The sequence below is a fragment of the Plecotus auritus genome (assembly GCF_963455305.1).
Source record: "Plecotus auritus genome assembly, chromosome: 10".
NCBI lineage: Eukaryota > Metazoa > Chordata > Mammalia > Chiroptera > Vespertilionidae > Plecotus > Plecotus auritus.
The window spans coordinates 30,202,185-30,220,457 of NC_137785.1; positions in this window are offsets into that span (position 1 = coordinate 30,202,185).

Sequence of the window (18,273 nt, forward strand, 5' to 3'; positions counted from 1 at the left end):
AGGCAAAGCAAGGGACTTAATCCAAGAATACTATACCCAGCAAGGCTGTCATTAAAATTGAAGGTGGAATCAGGAGCTTCACAGACAACAAAGGGCTAAGAGAGTTTATCACTACCAAGGCAGCAATGCAAGAGGTGCTAAAGGGACTGCTGTAAAAAGAAGAAAGAGAAAGGCAAAAAGAAACACAAACACTAAGGAAAAATATGACAACAAACATGTACTTGTCAATAATAACATTAAACGTAAATGGATTAAATGCACCAATCAAAAGACATAGGGTAGCTGAATGGATAAGAAAACATGACCCATATATTTGCTGTCTACAAGAGACCCACCTCAGAGCAAAGGATTCACACAGACTGAGAGTGAAGGGATGGAAAAACATTTTCAGGCAAATGGAAATGAGAAAAAAGCTGGGGTTGCGATACTTATCTCTGATAAAATAGACCTCAAAGCAAAGGCCATAACAAGAGATAAGGAAGGCCACTACATAATACTAAAGGGAGCAATTCAACAAGAAGATATAACTCTGGTAAACATATATGCACCTAATGCAGGAGCACCCAAATACATAAAAAAACTCCTAGAAGATATCAAGGGAGAGATTGACAACAATACAATCATAGTAGGAGACTTTAATACACCACTGACATCACTGGATAAACCCTCTAGACAAAAAATCAGCAAAGAAACAGCAATTCTAAATGACGCACTAGATAAAATGGACTTAATTGACATCTTCAGAGCATTTCACCCCAAAGCCACGGGATATATGTTCTTCTCAAGTGCACATGGGACATTTTCAAAAATAGACCACATACTGGGTCACAATCAAAGTCTCCCCAAATTCAAAAAGATTGAAATCATATCAAGCATTTTCTCAGACCACAATGGCATATTAGAAATAAACTATAATAAAAACCTTCCAAAAAATTCAAACACTTGGAAGCTGAATAGCATGCTATTAAACAATGATTGGGTGATCAACGAGATCAAAGAAGAAATTAAAAACATCGTGGAGACTAATGACAATAAAAACACAACAATGCAATTGCTATGGGACACAATGAAAGCAGTCCTGAGAGGGAAGTTTATAGCTCTACAGGCCTACCTCAAAAAACAAGAAAAAATGCTAATAAATCATCTAACTCAACAACTCAAAGAATTAGAAAGAGAGCAACAAGAAAAACCCACAGTGAGCAGAAGGAAGGACATAATAAAGATCAGAGCAGAAATGAATGACATAGAGACCAAAAAAAACAATACAAAAGATCAACAAAACCAAGAGCTGGTTCTTTGAAAGGATAAACAAGATTGATGAACCTCTAGCCAGGCTCACTAAGAAGCAAAGAGAGAGGACCCAAATAAACAAAATCAGAAATGAAAGAGGTGAAATAACAACAGACCTCACCGAAATACAGAGGATTGTTAAAAAATACTACCAACAACTCTATTCTAACAAACTGGACAACCTGGAGGAAATGGACATATTCCTAGAAAAATACAACCTTCCAAAACTCAATCAGGAAGAATCTAAACATCTCAATAGGCCGATAACTATGGAAGAAATTGAAGCAGTCATCAAAAAGCTTCCAGCAAACAAAAGCCCAGGGCCAGGCAGCTTCACAGGGGAGTTTTACCAAACATTCAAGGAAGAACTAAAACCTATCCTCCTCAGACTATTCCAGAAAATTCAAGAGGAAGGAACACTTCCAAGCTCCTTCTATGAAGCCAGCATCACCCTAATACCAAAACCAGATAAAGATAACACAATGAAAGAGAATTACAGGCCAATATCCCTCATGAATATAGATGCCAAAATCCTCAACAAAATTCTAGCAAATCGAAACCAGCAGTACATCAGAAAGATCATACACCATGACCAAGTAGGATTTATCCCAGGGATGCAAGGATGGTACAATATTTGCAAATCAATAAACGTAATACATCACATAAACAAATTGAGAGATAAAAACCACATAGTCATATCAATTGATGCAGAAAAAGCATTTGACAAAATCCAACACCCTTTCTTGATAAAAACTCTCAGCAAGGTGGGAATAGAAGGATCATACCTGAACATAATAAAAGCCATATATGACAAACCCACAGCCAACATCATACTCAATGGGCAAAAACTAAAACCATTTCCCCTAAGAACAGGAACAAGACAGGGATGCCCACTCTCACCACTCCTGTTTGACATAGTACTGGAAGTATTAGCCATTGCAATTAGACAAGAAGAAATAAAAGGCATCCAAATTGGAAAAGAAGAAGTAAAACTGTCCTTATTCGCAGATGACATGATATTGTACATAGAAAACCCTAAAGACTCCATCAAAAAACTAACAGACTTAATAAATGAATTCGGCAATGTAGCAGGATACAAAATTAACGCCAAGAAATCTATGGCATTTCTATACACCAACAGTGAACTTACAGAAAGAGAGACTAAAAAAGCAATCCCATTTACCATTGCACCAAAAAAATTAAGATACCTAGGAATAAACTTAACTAAGGAGGTAAAAGACCTATACATGGAAAACTACACGACACTGAAAAAAGAGATAGAGGAAGACATAAACAGATGGAAGAACATACCATGTTCATGGATTGGTAGAATCAACATCATCAAAATGTCCATACTACCCAAAGCAATCTATAAATTCAATGCACTTCCCATTAAAATACCAATGACATATTTCACAGACCTAGAACGAACTTTCCAAAAACTTATCTGGAATAAAAAAAAAGACCCCGAATAGCCACAGCAATCCTGAGAAAGAAGAACAAAGTAGGTGGGATCTCAATACCGGATATCAAGCTGTATTACAAAGCCACTGTCCTCAAAACAGCCTGGTACTGGCACAAGAACAGACATATAGATCAATGGAATAGAATAGAGAACCCAGAAATGGACCCAAATCACTATGCTCAATTAATATTTGACAAAGGAGGCATGAACATACAATGGAGTCAAGACAGTCTCTTCAATAAATGGGGTTGGGAAAATTGGACAGATACATGCAAAAAAATGAAGCTAGATCACCAACTTACACCATACACAAAAATAAACTCAAAATGGATAAAGGACTTAAACATAAGATGGGAAACCATAAAAATACTAGAGGAATCCACAGGCAGCAAAATCTCAGACATATGCCGAAGGAACTTCTTCACTGATACTGCTGCTAGGGCAATGGAAACTAAAGAGAAAATAAACAAATGGCACTACATGAAAATAAAAAGCTTTTGCACAGCAAAGGAAACCATCAATAAAACAACAAGAAAGCCCACTGCATGGGAGAACATATTTGCCAATGATATCAACGATAAGTGTTTAATCTCCAGCATTTACAGGGAACTCATGCAGCTTAACAAAAAGAAGATAAACAACCCAATCAAAAAATGGGCAACTGATCTAAATAGACACTTTTCTAAAGAAGACAGAAGGAAGGCCAAGAGTCATATGAAAACCTGCTCAAAGTCACTAATCATCAGAGAGATGCAAATCAAAACAACAATGCGGTACCATCTCACACCTGTCAGAATGGCTATTATCAACAAATCAACAAATGACAAGTGCTGGCGAGGATGTGGAGAAAATGGAACCCTCGTGCACTGCTGGTGGGAATGCAGACTGGTGCAGCCACTGTGGAGAACAGTATGGAGTTTCCTCAAAAAACTAAAAATGGAACTCCCATTTGACTCAGTGATCCCACTTCTAGGAATATATCCCAAGAAACTAGAAAACACAAATCAGAAAGGATATATGCACCCCTATGTTCATAGCAGCACAATTCACCATAGCTAAGATTTGGAAACAGCCTAAATGCCCATCAGCAGATGAGTGGATTAAAAAGCTGTGGTACATCTACACAATGGAATACTATGCTGCGGTAAAAAAGAAGGAGTTCCTACCATTTGCAACAACATGGATGGAGATGGAGAGTATTATGTTAAGTGAAGTAAGCCAGGCAGAGAAAGATAAATATCACATGATCTTATTTGTGGAATATAATGAACGGCATAGACTGATGAACAAGAACAGATCCAGAGACTGAGAAACGTCGAACAGCACGTCATACCTCGGGGAAGGTAGGGGAGGGTGGGGGTAAGGGGGAGACATCAACCAAGGGACTTGTGTGCATACATATGAGCCTAATCAATGGACACAGACAACAAGGGGGTGGGGCATAAGTGGGGGGTTATGGGGGAATAATTTGTGTTTTTGCCTCCCTGACAAAGTTTATATAAAGTTACAAAAAGAAATTGACAGCCAGTTTGAAATTGAATTGCCATGGCCTAGAGCAAAGAATATCCTTACATGATATTATTCTACAATGTCATTATAATTTTAGATATTTTACAACAGCATATTGTACAATTATCCCAAACAAACTTGCAAACTAATTCTTGGAATGTTTGGCAGCAATTTAAAAAAAAAAAAAAAGGACATGAAAGGATATAATCCCTTTCAGAAGGAATTAGGGCGCTGGGAAGGCACTTGAGCATTCTATATTGGCCCCTCTTGCCTTTTGTGCCAAGAGGGACCCTCTTCTCACAATCCAATTGCCCTCAGCTGTTGCCTGAGCTTTCTGTTCATGCTGAGCTTGAAGCCTTGTGGTGGCTGGTACATGGATCTGTCTCTCGCCCAATTGTGTGACAAGTGCTGGCGAGGATGTGGACAATAAAAGGATGTGAGCTGGGCCCTCCCTGGAGAAGAAACCTGAGTTCCCCGAGATATGTGATCAGTGCTGGGGCCCCGCCAGCAGGCCAGGGGATCCCAAGGCAGGTGCTGGGCGTGGAGGCCATGGGGGCGTAGGCTACCAAGGAGACAGAACTGAACCTCACATTACCCTGCTTGGCCCGGAGGATGGCTGGTTAGCCAGAGACAGGTAAGATTCCTCAGGGAAGGAACAACCTAAGACAGGCACAGTCGCAGAGGGGCCATCAGGAGAGAACTTGGGGATCAACAGAGGTGGGGCACAGACCCTCACCCCCCAACCTTGCAGGGGCCTGAACCCTCACCCCGTCTGAGGGAGTTCTCCTGCCCTCATGGCTGCTTTGCTTCCCACGCCCAGCTCAGATCGGGACACAGGTGACAGACAGTGACTTGGCCTAGCTCAGATTGGGACCCAGGTAACAGACAGAGACTTGGCTGACAGCAGCTGCCCTATATCTAAATCCAGCCTAGCACCAGGAATGCTCAGGGCCTACTCAAGAATGCAAATAATCCTTTCCACTAATATTTACAGGGTAAACTAAGATTGTTGGTAGAGTATTAAATTTGACAGTAAAATAATAATCAAGTTTTCAGATTAATTTAAATAGGCTAATTGAAATAAGTGGATATTCAAGAAAATTTAATTGTACTGGACAAAAAGCTGTTCCTAAAGTGGTTAACTAAAATTTCTTTTTTTTTTGACTATCATAAAAGGTGTCACATTTTTAAAAATATTTTTTATTAAGGTATTATATGTGTACATATCTTACCATTGCCCCCCCACCCCACTCCCATACATGCCCTCACCCCCCAATGTTTTGCATCCATTGGTTACTCTTATATGCATGCATATAAGTCCTTCAGTTGATCTCTTATTTCCCCCACCTCTCCCTAACCTTACCGCTGTAATTTGACAGTCTGTTTGATGCTTTACTGCCTCTGTATCTATCTTTTTGTTCATCAGTTTATAATGTTTTTCATTATCCCCAAATGAGTGAGATCATGTGGTATTTTTCTTTCATTGGCTGGCTTATTTCACTTAGCATACTGTTCTCTAATTCCATCCAGGTGCCTACAAATGGTAGTAATTCCTTCTTTTTTATGGCAGCATAGTATTCCATTGTGTAGATGTACCATAGTTTTCTGATCCAGTCATCTGCTGACGGGCACCTAGGCTGTTTCCAAATCTTAGCTATTGTAAATTGTGCTGCTATGAACATAGGGGTGCATATATCCTTTCTGATTGGTGTTTCTGGTTTCTTAGGATATATTCCTAGGAGTGGGATTACTGGGTCAAATGGGAGTTCCATTTTCAGTTTTTTGAGGAAACTCCATACTGTTCTCCACAGTGGCTGCACCAGTCTGCATTCCCACCAGCAGTGCACGAGGGTTCCTTTTTCTCCTCATCCTCGCCAACACTTGTCATTTGTTGATTTGTTGATGATAGCCATTCTGACAGGTGTGAGATGGTATCGCATTGTTGTTTTGATTTGCATCTCTCGGATAATTAGTGACTTTGAGCATGTTTTCATGTGTCTCTTGGCCTTCCTTCTGTCTTCTTTCGAAAAGATTCTATTTAGGTCCATTGCCCATTTTTTTTTTTTTCAAATTTTTATTAAGGTATTATATGTGTACATATCTTACCATTGCCCCCCCACCCCCACCCCACTCCCATACATGCCCTCACCCCCCAATGTTTTGTATCCGTTGCTTACTCTTATATACATGCATATAAGTCCTTCAGTTGATCTCTTATTTCCCCCACCTCTCCCTAACCTTACCACTGTAATTTGACAGTCTGTTTGATGCTTTACTGCCTCTGTAACTATTTTTTTGTTCATCAGTTTATAATGTTTTTCATTATCCCCAAATGAGTGGGATCATGTGGTATTTTTCTTTCATTGACTGGCTTATTTCACTTAGCATAATGTTCTCTAATTCCATCCAAGTGCCTACAAATGGTAGTAATTCCTTCTTTTTTACGGCAGCATAGTATTCCATTGTGTAGATGTACCATAGTTTTCTGATCCAGTCATCTGCTGATGGGCACCTAGGCTGTTTCCAAATCTTAGCTATTGTAAATTGTGCTGCTATGAACATAGGGGTGCATATATCCTTTCTGATTGGTGTTTCTGGTTTCTTAGGATATATTCCTAGGAGTGGGATTACTGGGTCAAATGGGAGTTCCATTTTCAGTTTTTTGAGGAAACTCCATACTGTTCTCCACAGTGGCTGCACCAGTCTGCATTCCCACCAGCAGTGCACGAGGGTTCCTTTTTCTCCGCATCCTCGCCAACACTTGTCGTTTGTTGATTTGTTGATGATAGCCATTCTGACAGGTGTGAGATGGTATCGCATTGTTGTTTTGATTTGCATCTCTCGGATAATTAGTGACTTTGAGCATGTTTTCATGTGTCTCTTGGCCTTCCTTCTGTCTTCTTTCGAAAAGATTCTATTTAGGTCCGTTGCCCATTTTTTTATTGGATCCTTTATCTTCCTTTTATTAAGTTGTATAAGCTGCCTGTAGATGTTGGAAATTAAACCTTTATCAGTGATACCATTTGCAAATATGTTCTCCCATACAGTGGTCTTTCTTGTTGTTTTGTTGATGGTTTCTTTTGCTGTGCAAAAGCTTTTTATTTTGATGTAGTCCCATTTGTTTATTTTCTGTTTGGCTTCCATTGCCCTAGGGGCAGTATCACTGAAAAAGTTCTTTTGGCATATGTCTGAGATTTTGCTGCCTGTGGATTCCTCTAGTATTTTTATGGTTTCCCGTCTTATATTTAAGTCCTGTACCCATTTTGAGTTTATTTTTGTGTATGGTGTAAGTTGGTGATCTAGTTTCATTTTTTTGCATGTATCTGTCCAATTTTCCCAACACCATTTATTAAAGAGACTGTCTTGACTCCATTGTATGCTCATGCCTCCTTTGTCAAATATTAAATGCGCATATTGGTTTGGGTCGATATCTGGATTCTCTATTCTGTTCCATTGATCTATATGTCTGTTCTTGTGCCAGTACCAGGCTGTTTTGAGGACAGTGGCTTTGTAATACAGCTTGAAATCTGGTATTGAGATCCCTCCTACTTTATTCTTCTTTCTCAGGATTGCTGTGGCTATTCGGGGTCTTTTTTTATTCCAGATGAATTTTTGGAGAGTTCTTTCTAGGTCTGTGAAATACGCCGTTGGTATTTTAATGGGGAGTGCATTGAATCTATAGATTTCTTTGGGTAGTATGGACATTTTAATGATGTTGATTCTACCAATCCATGAACATGGTATGTTCTTCCATCTGTTTACATCTTCCTCTATCTCTTTTTTCAGGGTCCTGTAGTTTTCCGCATATAGGTCTTTTACCTCCTTGGTTAGGTTTATTCCTAAGTATCTTAATTTTTTTGGTGCAATGGAAAATGGGATTGCTTTTTTAGTCTCTCTTTCTGTAAGTTCATTGTTGGTGTATAGAAATGCCATAGATTTCTTGGCATTAATTTTGTATCCTGCTACATTGCCGAATTCATTTATTAAGTCTGTTAGTTTTTTTATGGAGTCTTTCGGGTTTTTTATGTACAATATCATGTCATCTGCAAATAAGGACAGCTTTACTTCTTCTTTTCCAATTTGGATGCCTTTTATTTCTTCTTCTTGTCTAATTGCAGTGGCTAATACTTCCAGTACTATGTCAAACAGGAGTGGTGAGAGTGGGCATCCCTGTCTTGTTCCTGTTCTTAGGGGAAATGGTTTTAGTTTTTGCCCATTGAGTATGATGTTAGCTGTGGGTTTATCATATATAGCTTTTATTATGTTGAGGTATGATCCTTCTATTCCCACCTTGTTGAGAGTTTTTATCAAGAAAGGGTGTTGGATTTTGTCAAATGCTTTTTCTGCATCAATTGATATGACTATGTGATTTTTATCTCTCAATTTGTTTATGTGATGTATCACATTTATTGATTTGCGGATATTGAACCATCCTTGCATTCCTGGGATAAATCCTACTTGGTCATGGTGTATGATCTTTCTGATGTACTGCTGGATCCTATTTGCTAGAATTTTATTGAGGATTTTGGCATCTACATTCATGAGGGATATTGGCCTGTAATTCTCCTTCATTGTGTTGTCTTTATCTGGTTTTGGTATTAGGGTGATGCTGGCTTCATAGAAGGAGCTTGGAAGTGTTCCTTCCTCTTGAATTTTTTGGAATAGTCTGAGGAGGATAGGTTTTAGTTCTTCCTTGAATGTTTGGTAGAACTCTCCTGTGAAGCCGTCTGGCCCCGGGCTTTTGTTTGCCGGAAGCTCTTTGATGACTGCTTCAATTTCTTCCATAGTTACTGGCATGTTGAGCTGTTTAGATTCTTCCTGATTGAGTTTTGGAAGGTTATATTTTTCTAGGAATATGTCCATTTCCTCCAGGTTGTCCAGTTTGTTGGAATAGAGTTGTTCGTAGTATTTTTTAACAATCCTTTGTATTTCAGCGGGATCTGTTGTTATTTCACCTCTTTCATTTCTGATCTTGTTTATTTGGGTCCTCTCTCTTTGCTTCTTGGTGACCCTGGCTAGAGGTTCATCAATCTTGTTTATCCTTTCAAAGAACCAGCTCTTGGTCTTGTTGATCTTTTGAATTGTTTCTTTGGTCTCTATGTCGTTTATCTGTGCTCTGATCTTTATTATTTCCTTCCTTCTGCTTACACTGGGCTTTTCTTGTTGCTCTTTTTCTAACTCTTTGAGTTGTTGGGTTAGGTAATTTATTACCCCTGTTTCTTGTTTTTTGCAGTAGGCTTGTAGAGCTATGAACTTCCCTCTCAAGACTGCTTTCGCTGTGTCCCATAGATTTTGGATTGTAGTGTTTTCATTGTCATTTGTTGTCATGATGTTTTTTATTTCTTCTTTGATCTCTCTGGTAACCCAGTCATGGTTTAATAGCATGCTGTTTAGTCTCCATGTGTTTGATTTCTTTGGGTTGTTTTTATTGTAGTTGATTTCCAGTTTTATGCCACTGTGGTCTGAGAAGATGCTTGATATGATTTCTATCTTCTTGAATTTGAAGAGACTTTGCCTGTGTCCCAACATATGGTCTATCTTTGAAGATGACCCATGTGCACTTGAGAAGAATGTATATTCTGTGGCTTTGGGGTGAAATGTTCTGAAGATGTCAATTAATTCCATCTGGTCTAGTGAGTCATTTAGGATTGATGTTTCTTTGCTGATGTTTTGTTTAGAGGATTTGTCCAATGGTGATAGTGGGGTATTAAAGTCTCCTACTATGATTGTATTGCTGTCAATCTCTCCCTTGATATCCTCCAGGAGTTTTTTTATGTATTTGGGTGCTCCTGTATTGGGTGCATATATGTTTACCAGAGTTATTTCTTCTTGTTGGATTGCTCCCTTTAGTATTATGAAATGGCCTTCCTTATCTCTTGTTATGTCCTTCAGTTTGAGATCTAATTTGTCAGAAATAAGTATTGCTACCCCAGCTTTTTTTTCAGTTCCATTTGCCTGGAAAACCTTTTTCCATCCCTTCACCCTCAGTCTGTGTGCGTCTTTTTTTCTGAGGTGGGTTTCTTGTAGACAGCAGATATATGGGTCGTGTTTTCTTATCCAATCCGTTACCCTATGTCTTTTGATTGGGGCATTTAATCCATTTACATTTAAAGTTATTTTTGATAGGTACTTATTTGTCGCCATTCCTATTCTTTACCCCTGTGTTACTTCTTCACTTCCTATTTCTTTTTTTTTACAGCAGACCCTTTAGCATTTCTTGCATTGCTGGTTTGGTGGTAATAAATTCCCTTAGTCCTTTTTTGTCTGTGAAGCTCCTGATTTCACCTTCAATTTTGATTGACAGCCTTGCTGGGTACAGTATTCTTGGATTCAGCCCCTTCCTTTGCATGACTTTGTATATTTCATTCCATTCCCTTCTGGCCTGATGAGTTTCTGTTGAGAAATCAGTTGCTAGTCTGATGGGGGTTCCTTTGTATGTAACTTTCTGTCTCTCTCTTGCTGCTTTTAAGATTCTTACTTTGTCGTTGTTGTTTGCTAATTTAATTATAATGTGCCTTGGCGTCGGTCTTTTGGGATTCGTTTTGCTTGGGACTCTGTGAGCTTCTTGGATTTGTGTGGGTTTTTTCTTCCCTATATCTGGGAAATTTTCTGTCATTATTTCTTCAAAGAGGTTTTCTATTCCTTGCTCAGCTTCCTTTCCTTCTGGAACCCCTATTATGCGGATGTTGTTTTGTTTCGTGTTGTCCCAAAGTTCCCTTAGACTCTCCTCTTGCCTTTTAATTTTTTTTTCTAGAAGTTGCTTTTCTTGGGTATTTTTTTCCATCTTGTCTTCTAGCTCACTGATGCGGTCCTCTGCTTCTTCTAGTCTACTCTTGATGCTTTCTATTGAGTTCTTTACAGCAGCGATGTCATTTTTCATTTCTTCTTGGTTCTTCTTCATTTCCTCTTGGTTCTTGCTCATATTGTCGAATTTGTCTTCCATTCTTTTCAGCCACCTTATGACCATTTCTCTGAATTCTTTTTCTGGAAGGTTGCTTGCCTCCATTTCGTTTACTTCCTTTTCTGGTGATGCCTGCTTTTCTTTCATATGCGGGCTGCCTCTTTGTCTCCCCATGGTCTCTCTTCTCTGGGTGTCTGGTTATGTAGTTCTCTCTCTCCTGGGTTGATTTAAAGGCACAAAATACAGCACTACCAGGTACAACTCACAAGGCACTGAACAGGAATGTATTCACGATATTAATAACCTCCAATAAAGGTGACCACCAGAAAAAGGCAAATTAGGTGATAGGAGAGAAAGAAGAAGAGGAAAAAAGAAAGAAAGAAAGAAAAAAGGAGTGTGAAAATGAAATTGGGAAAAGGGAAAGTAAAGAGAAGAAAAAAAAGAAAAAAAAAAGTAAGAGAGACAAGAAAGTGACTAAGAGAGATAGGGGAACAGACTATATATATTGGGGATAAAACTCCAATAGAACAATCACTAATCCCAGCAAATGCCAGCAACAAGTGCCTGGGGATTAGTACAAACTACAACACCAACTAATATGGAGTGAGGCAAGGGAAAGCTGAAGCACAAAACAAACAAAAAAATAAACAAAAGAAGAATAAGCAAAACAATCTCACAAAAAAGCATAAAAATTCGATATAATCTACATTCAAGCAAACAACAACAAAAGGACAGAGAGGAGGACAAGTTTATGGATAGCTCAGACAGCGAAGGGAGAGGTGTATGTGGACTTGGAGCAGGGGATTGGAGATTAGATATGTAAGTAGGGTGAAATTTTAACAAGGGGTAAACAGAAAGAATAGGGAGAATCTAAAGCAGTAAAAGGGTAAGATAAACAGGACACTGAAAAGGGGGAGGTTAGGAGGAGAGTGATGGCCTAAAGGTAGAGGTGAGATAGAGTAAAACGATGCTAAAGGAAAGATAGAAATAGAATGTAGAACCCTAATCCCAAAATAAAATGAAGAGAAAATAAAATGATACTTAAAAAAAAAAAAAAAAAGATAAAATAGCAGTAGTAATAATACGGATTGAAAATAAAAATGTAATAATTAAAAAGGTAAAATCAAGTGATGAAAAAAGAGAAAAAAAAGTTTCTTGATTAAAAGATGCAAAAAATGAAAATAAAAAAAATAAAAAAATAAAAGGTAAAAATAAAATGTGAAGTAGTGAAGGTCATTCACTTCCTCTGTTTTTCTGTTTGGCACGCCTGTTTCTCAGTCCAGACAGTATTGCAGTTCCCTGCGATCCACTGCTCTTCGGTGTTGTAAGCCAGTCCTGATTTTAAGCAGGCGGTGTGTCTTAATTTCTCGTATTCCTTTATTTTTGATTACACAAGAGTCAATTTGTGATTCAGCCCCTGGGTGGCAGTGTTTCTGGATTAACTTCCGGGTCTATCTATGGCCTCTCTAGGCAGTGTTAGAGCCTTCTTTCCCGCACTCGCCACTGGCCTGTGGGAGTGGTCTGCCTCAGAGCTGACTCTCTGATGGTCACGCCCAGCTCCGATCCCCAGGTTCCAGAAAAACAACCTTCCCCTGCAGTCTCCCAGGGTGTCCCCAACTGGGTGATCCTATGTATTGGGCTTAGTAATCAGAGGCAAGAATTTCAAGAGGAAAAAGCTCAGTTGTGCGAACTCCGGGACTCCGTGTAAGCCCAGGCACCCAGGGAGCGCACGGGCTGCGCGTAAGTCTGGACTGCCTGAAATTCTTAGGGTGTCCCTGCTCTTCAGATCAAAATGGGTTGCTTTTTAGAGTGCCCTTCTCTTAGCAGCTCTGAGGACCCCCTTCCACAATCACAGATCACGCCAGCCCCTACAGCCACGGATTTTTCTAGGCACAGACTTCCCTGGTCCTCCAGCTCCCGCAAAACGCGCGTTCCTCTCTCCCGCCGGGACCAGAGACCTCACCTTATCCCAGGCGAAATCTGACCTTTCCGTGGTGGAGTGTAGAGCTCCTCTGAACCCGTGTGCTTGCGCCAGTTGGGGAGCGTTGTTCTGGGGCTCGCAGCTGTTCCTGGGGTGCCGCAGTTGTGGATTCTCAGGCTTCAGATAAGCTCCACTTTCCGGATCAAGATGGCGCAGACTCCGCGTCCAAGCCCGCAGCTCCGGGAGGGGACCCAGCCGCAGTTGGTGCTGCCAGGTCAGGGGAACCCCGTTCAGCAGTCCCCCACATCCTTCTGGAATTCAGCTGTCTCCCAACCGGCCAACAAACACTCCTTGTGCGACCCTCAGCTGTTCTTTCTTTCTGCTCCGGGACAAGGCTTGGAACACGTCTGTCTATTCCGCCGCCATTATTCCCTCCCCCATTGCCCATTTTTTTATTGGATCATTTATCTTCCTTTTAATAAGTTGTATAAGCTGCCTGTAGATGTTGGAGATTAAACCTTTATCAGTGATAAGATTTGCAAATATGTTCTCCCATACAGTGGGGTTTCTTGTTGTTTTGCTGATGGTTTCTTTTGCTGTGCAAAAGCTTTTTATTTTGATGTAGTCCCATTTGTTTATTTTCTCTTTGGCTTCCATTGCCCTAGGGGCAGTATCAGTGAAAAAGTTCTTCTGGCATATGTCTGAGATTTTGCTGCCTGTGGATTCCTCTAGTATTTTTATGGTTTCCCCTCTTATATTTAAGTCCTGTATCCATTTTGAGTTTATTTTTGTGTATGGTGTAAGTTGGTGATCTAGCTTCATTTTTTTGCATGTATCTGTCCAATTTTCCCAACCCCATTTATTGAAGAGACTGTCTTGACTCCATTGTATGTTCGTGCCTCCTTTGTCAAATATTAATTGCGCATATTGGTTTGGGTCGATATCTGGATTCTCTATTCTATTCCATTGATCTATATGTCTGTTCTTGTGCCAGTACCAGGCTGTTTTGAGGACAGTGGCTTTGTAATACAGCTTGAAATCTGGTATTGAGATCCCTCCTACTTTATTCTTCTTTCTCAGGATTGCTGTGGCTATTCGGGGTCTTTTTTTATTCCAGATGAATTTTTGGAGAGTTCTTTCTAGGTCTGTGAAATATGCCGTTGGTATTTTAATGGGGAGTGCATTGAATCTATAGATTGCTTTGGGTAGTATGGACATTTTAATGATGTTGATTCTACCAATCCATGAACATGGTATGTTCTTCCATCTGTTTATGTCTTCCTCTATCTCTTTTTCCAGTGTCCTGTAGTTTTCCACGTATAGGTCTTTTACCTCCTTGGTTAGGTTTATTCCTAAGTATCTTAATTTTTTTGGTGCCATGGTAAATGGGATTGCTTTTTTAGTCTCTCTTTCTGTAAGTTCACTGTTGGTGTATAGAAATGCCATAGATTTCTTGGCGTTAATTTTGTATCCTGCTACATTGCCGAATTCATTTATTAAGTCTGTTAGTTTTTTGATGGAGTCTTTCGGGTTTTTTATGTACAATATCATGTCATCTGCAAATAAGGACAGCTTTACTTCTTCTTTTCCAATTTGGATGCCTTTTATTTCTTCTTGTCTAATTGCAATGGCTAATACTTCCAGTACTATGTCAAACAGGAGTGGTGAGAGTGGGCATCCTTGTCTTGTTCCTGTTCTTAGGGGAAATGGTTTTAGTTTTTGCCCATTGAGTATGATGTTAACTGTGGGTTTATCATATATAGCTTTTATTATGTTGAGATATGATCCTTCTATTCCCACCTTGTTGAAAGTTTTTATCAAGAAAGGGTGTTGGATTTTGTCAAATGCTTTTTCTGCATCAATTGATATGACTATGTGATTTTTATCTCTCAATTTGTTTATGTGATGTATCACATTTACTGATTTGTGGATATTGTACCATCCTTGCATTCCTGGGATAAACCCTACTTGGTCATGGTGTATGATCTTTCTGATGTACTGCTGGATTCAATTTGCTAGAATTTTGTTGAGGATTTTGGCATCTATACTCATGAGGGATATTGGCCTGTAATTCTCCTTCATTGTGTTGTCTTTATCTGGTTTTGGTATTAGGGTGTTGCTGGCTTCATAGAAGGAGCTTGGAAGTGTTCCTTCCTCTTGAATTTTCTGGAATAGTCTGAGGAGGATAGGTTTTAGTTCTTCCTTGAATGTTTGGTAAAACTCTCCTGTGAAGCTGTCTGGCCCCGGGCTTTGTTTGCCGGAAGCTCTTTGATGACTGCTTCAATTTCTTCCATAGTTACTGGCATATTGAGCTGTTTAGATTCTTCCTGATTGAGTTTTGGAAGGTTGTATTTTTCTAGGAATATGTCCATTTCCTCCAGGTTGTCCAGTTTGTTGGAATAGAGTTGTTCGTAGTATTTTTTTTAACAATCCTTTGTATTTCGGCGGGATCTGTTGTTATTTCACCTCTTTCATTTCTGATTTTGTTTATTTGGGTCCTCTCTCTTTGCTTCTTAGTGAGCCTGGCTAGAGGTTCATCAATCTTGTTTATTCTTTTAAAGAACCAGCTCTTGGTTTTGTTGATCTTTTGTATTGTTTCTTTGGTCTCTATGTCATTCATTTCTGCTCTGATCTTTATTATTTTCTTCCTTCTGCTTACACTGGGCTTTTCTTGTTGCTCTTTTTCTAACTCTTTGAGTTGTTGGGTTCGGTAATTTATTACCATTGTTTCTTGTTTTTTGCAGTAGGCTTGTAGAGCTATGAACTTCCCTCTCAAGACTGCTTTCGCTGTGTCCCATAGATTTTGGATTGTAGTGTTTTCATTGTCATTTGTTGCCATGATGTTTTTTGTTTCTTCTTTTATCTCTCTGGTAACCCAGTCATGGTTTAATAGCATGCTCTTCAGTCTCCATGTGTTTGATTTCTTTGGGTTGTTTTTATTGTAGTTGATTTCCAGTTTTATGCCACTCTGGTCTGAGAAGATGCTTGATATGATTTCTATCTTCTTGAATTTTAAGAGACTTTGCCTATGTCCCAACATATGGTCTATCTTTGAAGATGACCCATGTGCACTTGAGAAGAATGTATATTCTGTGGCTTTGGGGTGAAATGTTCTGAAGATGTCAATTAATTCCATCTGGTCTAGTGAGTCATTTAGGATTGATGTTTCTTTGCTGATTTTTTGTTTAGAGGATTTGTCCAATGGTGATAGTGGGGTATTAAAGTCTCCTACTATGATTGTATTGCTGTCAATCTCTCCCTTGATATCCTCCAGGAGTTTTTTTATGTATTTGGGTGCTCCTGTATTGGGTGCATATATGTTTACCAGAGTTATTTCTTCTTGTTGGATTGTTCCCTTTAGTATTATGAAGTGGCCTTCCTTATCTCTTGTTATGTCCTTCACTTTGAGATCTAATTTGTCAGATATAAGTATTGCTACCCCAGCTTTTTTTTTCAGTTCCATTTGCCTGGAAAACCTTTTCCATCCCTTCACCCTCAGTCTGTGTGCGTCTTTTTTTCTGAGGTGGGTTTCTTGTAGACAGCAGATATATGGGTCTTGTTTTCTTATCCAATCCGTTACCCTATGTCTTTTGATTGGGGCATTTAATCCATTTACATTTAAAGTTATTATTGATAGGTACTTATTTGTCGCCATTCCTATTCTTTACCCCTGTGTTCCTTCTTCGCTTCCTATTTCTTTTTTTTTTTTTTACAGCAGACCCTTTAGCATTTCTTGCATTGCTGGTTTGGTGGTAATAAATTCCCTTAGTCCTTTTTTGTCTGTGAAGCTCCAGATTTCACCTTCAATTTTGATTGATAGCCTTGCTGGGTACAGTATTCTTGGATTCAGACCCTTCCTTTGCATGACTTTGTATATTTCATTCCATTCCCTTCTGGCCTGATGAGTTTCTGTTGAGAAATCAGTTGCTAGTCTGATGGGGGTTCCTTTGTATGTAACTTTCTGTCTCTCTCTTGCTGCTTTTAAGATTCTTACTTTGTCGTTGGTGTTTGCCAATTTAATTATAATGTGCCTTGGCGTCAGTCTTTTGGCGTTCATTTTGCTTGGGACTCTGTGAGCTTCTTGGATTTGTGTGGGTTTTTTCTTCCCTATATCAGGGAAATTTTCTGTCATTATTTCTTCAAACAGGTTTTCTATTCCTTGCTCAGCTTCCTTTCCTTCTGGAACCCCTATTATGTGGATGTTGTTTTGTTTCGTGTTGTCCCAAAGTTCCCTTAGGCTCTCCTCCTGCCTTTTAATTTTTTTTTCTAGAAGTTGCTCTACTTGGGTATTTTTTCCCATCTTGTCTTCTAGCTCACTGATGCGGTCCTCTGCTTCTTCTAGTCTACTCTTGATGCTTTCTATTGAGTTCTTTACATCAGCGATGTCATTTTTCATTTCTTCTTGGTTCTTCTTCATTTCCTCTTGGTTCTTGCTCATATTGTCGAATTTGTCTTCCATTCTTTTCAGCCACCTTATGACCATTTCTCTGAATTCTTTTTCTGGAAGGTTGCTTGCCTCCATTTTGCTTACTTCCTTTTCTGGTGATGCCTGCTTTTCTTTCATATGCGGGCTGTTTCTTTGTCTCCCCATGTTCTCTCTTCTCTGGGTGTCTGGTTATGTAGTTCTCTCTCTCCTGCGTTGATTTAAAGGCACAAAATACAGCACTACCAGGTACAACACACAAGGCACTGAACAGAAATGTATTCACGATATTAATAACCCAAAATAAAGGTGACCACCAGAGAAAGGCAAATTAGGGGATAGGAGAGAAAGAAGAAGAGGAAAAAGAAAGAAAGAAGAAAAAAAGAAAGAAAGAAAAAAAATGAAATTGGGAAAAGGGAAAAAAAAAGTAAGAGAGACAAGAAAGAGACTAAGAGGAAAAGGGGAACAGACTATATATATTGGGGATAAAACTCCAATAGAACAATCACTAATCCCAGCAAATGCCAGCAACAAGTACCTGGGGATTAATACAAACTACAACACCAACTAATATTGAGTGAGGCAAGGGAAAACAGAAGCACAAAACAAACAAAAAAGTAAACAAAAAAAAATAAGCAAAACAATCTCACAAAAAAGCATAAAAATTCGATATAATCTACATTCAAGCGAACAACAACAAAAGGACAGAGAGAAAAACAATTTTTTGGATAGTTAAGACAGCGAAGAGAGAGGTGTGTAAGGAC